This window comes from Bacillus rossius, unplaced genomic scaffold (assembly GCF_032445375.1).
Source record: "Bacillus rossius redtenbacheri isolate Brsri unplaced genomic scaffold, Brsri_v3 Brsri_v3_scf182, whole genome shotgun sequence".
NCBI lineage: Eukaryota > Metazoa > Arthropoda > Insecta > Phasmatodea > Bacillidae > Bacillus > Bacillus rossius.
In genome coordinates this window covers 1475-6624 of record NW_026962354.1, presented here as the reverse complement: position 1 = coordinate 6624, position 5150 = coordinate 1475, and the positions used below count along the sequence as shown (strand labels likewise).

The following is a 5150-nucleotide window of genomic DNA, read 5'->3' as shown; positions in this document are numbered from 1 at the left end:
GCACTACTACAGGCTTTATCGCGCCAGACGCACGTCGCCATGACTCCTCCCCCTCCCTCCCAGGAGCGGGAGGAGACAATGGCAGTTTTATATTTGTCTACTTAAGCGTATAGGTCCCACCTGGCACGCATCAATTCCCTCAAGTCAAATCATTCCCATTTGGTTAGCAGGGCTCACAAACACTTCGGCTGTGTGAGACTGACTTCAGCGTGGAGGGGCTGTGGTCTAAAAAAAAAAAAAAAAAAAAAAAAAGTCCCGTCTCACTCATCTAGCGACAGCGGCACAGCTCAGACCTACGATGCCCCCCAAGACGAGCGGTAAGGCAGCCAAAAAGGCGGGCAAGGCCCAGAAAAACATCTCGAAGGGCGACAAGAAAAAGAAGCGCAAGAGGAAGGAAAGCTACGCAATCTACATCTACAAAGTGTTGAAGCAAGTTCATCCGGACACTGGCATATCATCTAAGGCCATGAGCATCATGAACAGTTTCGTGAACGACATTTTCGAGCGCATCGCGGCAGAGGCCAGCCGCCTCGCCCACTACAACAAGCGCTCCACCATCACCAGCCGCGAGATACAGACGGCCGTGAGACTGCTGCTGCCCGGGGAGCTGGCCAAGCACGCTGTCAGCGAGGGCACCAAGGCTGTCACCAAATACACCAGCTCCAAGTGAGCAGGTCTGGTGTGCACATGCTTACATAAACGGTCCTTTTCAGGACCAAGAACATGATCATGAAAGGAAATGCTTCTGCTGCTGTTCTACAATTCCCTCAATCCCTATGATAGTAAATGTAAGCTTAACCAAGGCAGAAATATTTTCATTAAAAAAAGTCTTTAAGACGCATGGTTTACTGGCTGAGATATATATATATATATTTTTTTTTTTTGCTTACTTCTGTGGTCATTAGTACATTGCTACAAATATATTTATATATATAAAAAAATAAATAAAAAAATCCTTTCTATTTAATTTAGTTAGATCATATATCAATATTAATGGCAAAGACCAGTTGCATCGATTCACTTTGAAAATAATTCCATTTGTGCTAAAACTGGACACAGTAAAAAAAAAAAAAAAAAAAAAAAAAAAAAAAAAACTGAAAAAAAATATATATATACACACACACACACACATAATTCGAATTCATATTATGCTTAACTGCGTTTGAATTTGCAATCATGCACAAGATGTTTTGTACTTCGAAGTAAAAACAACATAATGTACTATTTAACTACCCACAGTACAAATGGATCCAAAAAAAAAGTGAATTTTCATGCAGACGAAAATGCTTACATTTATTCTATTTATATTAAGTACCCATTACTAACAGCTTATACTGGGTGGAATACAACAGTTGACATGATTTTACTTATATGGCAATTTAATATTTAACCAAAATTAATGGTAAACTAATATTTTAAAGTGTCATTTATGGCCCCTTACCTTCAGCATGTTTGCTTCCTTGCACACAAACGAGGACAAACACATCACCCAACTGAAAAAAAAAAAAAAAAATTCACTTGCATCACAAATAATTTAAAATTTTTCACCACATGAAGTAAATATTTCGCAATAAAAAAAAATATAGCCCTAGGACTCGTGTGCACACCTTTTCTTCCCCACATCGCACACGCAAACAAAACTTCCAAATTATTACAAAATCACTCGATTATTATACATACATAAACACACATGTATTTTCCGAATAAGTGAGAAATGCAGGCCGATGAAAGTCAAATTTCGTTTCGGAAATTAAATCTCGCACAACTACCGACACATAACCAAACTTGCGTACATTTACATAGCATTAACCCTCTAAATAATAAACAAATGAAAGCAGAAAAAACAACATCGCTACCCACCGCGCGCGCTCCTGGCGGCGGGAGTAGGAACTACTTTGCACACAGACCGACATAGCCCCCTGCCAAAAACAGTAAAATAAATAATATATATAAGTCTTTTGGCGGGAAAAAATTTCTCAACCGCCTGGGAGCACCCTAGTGTGTGCCTGTCTTTAGGTTATGTTACTTTTAACTTCATTTTCTACAGGCAGACGCGAGGGTGCTCGCCCATTATTTTTATTTTTTTAAATTCTTTCCTACCTTTGGTGTGCCATGCAAGAATTTATCGTCAAAATGGCGGCCCCGAGTGCAAATTTCTCGTCTGCACTGCTGGCTGGATGATTATGTGATGTTTTGAAGGAGGGTGTTTTTTTTTTGTTTGGATTTTGTGTGAGGGGGGGAGGGGGCTGGGCTAGCTTTTTTTTTTTTAAATTTTCTAAACATTCATCTCTTATGTAACAGTGTTCAGCATTAAAAAATTTAAAAGAAGAGGCACTTACTCATCAATTTCAAAACAGCCTATGAAGAAAAATAAAAAAAATTTAAATTCATTCCAGTTTTATACATTCATGATTTGATCACATGTATAACTTTTCTTTTTTATTACCTTATTTAATTTTATTATTATTACTACTATTGCTGCTACAACCTAGAAGATACCTCAGTGATACTAATACCTGCTGGTAAAGTTAAAGGTTTCACCTTTCTTTCTTTAAACATATCACAATACCTTTCTTGAGTTAAATATTATCTAATGGCTTTAAGAAGTTATGGTAATGTTCATCAGTTATAGAGTGTGGGTTTGTGTGTGTGTGTGAGAGTGTATTTTGAAGAGGGCTTTGGTGGTTGGGATGGTGAGGGTGGTGGGTGTTGTGTGTGGGGAGGGGGGGGGGGAAGTAAAAGAGTGTTCATTACACGATTTCTCCTGTTGTTTGTAACAATCACACCTGGTATAGCTATTTCGAGTGGCAAATACAAACTGCAAAAAAAAAACATCTATATCATTGCCAACGGCCATATCACGATGAACACACCGGTTCTCGTCCGATCACCGAAGTTAAGCATCGTCGAGCGTGGTTAGTACTTAGATGGGTGACCGCTTGGGAACACCACGTGCCGTTGGCACTACTATTTTGCACCCTACAGAAAAAATTTTTTTTTTTAAAAATTTCAATTTTAAATTTTTTTTTCCCCCACAATCACCACATTTCCCCCCCCCCCCCCCTAACACACACACTCACTCTCTCTCAATCAATCAATCAATCAATCAATCAATCAATCAATCAATCACTCACTCACTCACTCACTCACTCACCCACCCAGTAGCTGTGAATCTTTGCATGTGTATACCTCATACAAAATTCAAAGTGAAAAAATAAATATATAAGTGTATATGTATGTATGTATGTATGTATGTATGTATGTATATATGTATATATATATATATATATATATATATATATATATATATATATATATATATATATATAAACACACACACACACACCTATTTTGAAGTTTCTCTGTTTCAGTGGGCAGTTATGTATAATAATGAGAGATTCAAAAAGACGTTGATAACAATGTCATCAATGCTTGTTTAGTGTGCTCATTTGTTGGATGGTCGGCAGCAATACTAGAGGTGGTACAGCTGTAACCTGTAAAATTGTACCTGCAATGTGTTGTGTATGGAAAAAAATAAAAATTATATCATCTAAATTTTTGTTATCCAACAATAACCTTCCCATCAATGCATGATGTCACAGTAGCCATAGCTCTACTCTTTCTGCCATATAACATTGGGGGAAAAAAAAAAAAAAAAAGGAGCTATTAGAATAATAACAAAAGATAAAAAATCATCTAACTGCAGACCAAAATTCAAAAAACTTAAAGTCCTGACTGCCATAAATGAATACGTTCTAGAAACTTTTTATTCATTCTTAAGAAAAAGAAGAAAAAAAAAATTATTATTTTTTTTTTTTTTTTTTTTTTTAGATATTCGCACATAGGTATAACACCAGAAATGCTAGTAAATTGAGGATAGTTGAACATAACACTAGGCGATTTGAAAATGGACTAAATTACTTGGGAGTAAAACTTTACAACTTAATATCACAGAAAATAACTAAAACAATTTACCAGTATTAAAAAAAAAAACAGTAAAAAAAATTCTTCTAGAATATCCTACCTACCCTCTGAAGCTATTCTTTAATTTGATTGATAATAGAGAAATTGAACTGTTAATTTGTTGAATGGACTTGTGATAACAGCTGCTTCATGTTTTGCATAAAGTTAAATTGTGTAACATGTTATGTATTTTTTTTTTTTGAAATTTTTTTTCTTGGTAACTTGCATCATGTAAATATTAATTGTCTGCACATACATGTTCTATATCCCGGAGCCTTGACTCCACGTGGGATCAACAGAACAAAAATACAAAAAAAAAAAAAAAATCCAGCTCACTAATCTAGGTGCATTTTGCTAACAATATTTGGAATATATATATATATTTTTTTTTGTGTAACATGCAAATTCTGTATTATTCTGCACACATTATTTATAATCTTCTATCATTTTCTTAGATAATAACTATTAATTCATAAAATAGATTGTGTGTGCATAACCTCCTGGAAACATTTGCACTTACCTCCTACTTTACTTTTTCATTTAAGCAATCCTATTCGCATGTATACACTTAGGTTGCAGCATCGAAATTGTGTAAAATTCAAAGTGTGTATTGCCTGAAAAAAAAAAAAAAAAAAGACATACCAAATATTTGCATACAGCGACACACTACATATTTGCACACAGTGGAGTTTTGCGGTAATTAACCTAGCACAATTTACCACACGCAATCACACGCCCGCGATGAGATAACACACTCGCTGTTTTCCTGTTGACCGGCACGAGGAGTAAGAAAAATTGATATTTACACGAGCACACACTCCCACACTAGTCACAACGTCGGTCATCAAGTTGTGTTGAAAATTCCTGTAGCCTCTGTTTTCCCAAATGATTTCACTTAAAATTTCATTTAACAAGACCATAAACAAATTTACAATACTAATTTCTTAAACAAACACTTCAGCGAACAAGTGACTGTCGCATTCATTACAAAGCTTACAACTTAACAGATGTTTCCGATGTGAAATAAAATAAGAAAATGTTTTACAACCAACCTAGAACATTTAGTCAAAACGTTTTTGTCCTGGTTTATGATTATTTTCCGTGACATGAATGTTTCAAAACTAATAAAAATACGAATGCAGCCAAATATAATGAAGTTAGCACATAAAAGACGACTTAAAATATTT

General features: G+C 35.4%; 1 non-coding gene across 1 annotated transcript; it reads left to right on the top strand.

The window, feature by feature from the left end:
- The first annotated feature begins 2845 nt into the window (after positions 1-2845).
- LOC134543791 (5S ribosomal RNA) lies at positions 2846-2964 on the top strand. Its single transcript, XR_010077248.1, has one exon. It is a non-coding gene; the product is annotated as a 5S ribosomal RNA (ribosomal RNA).
- Positions 2965-5150: the final 2186 nt, after the last annotated feature.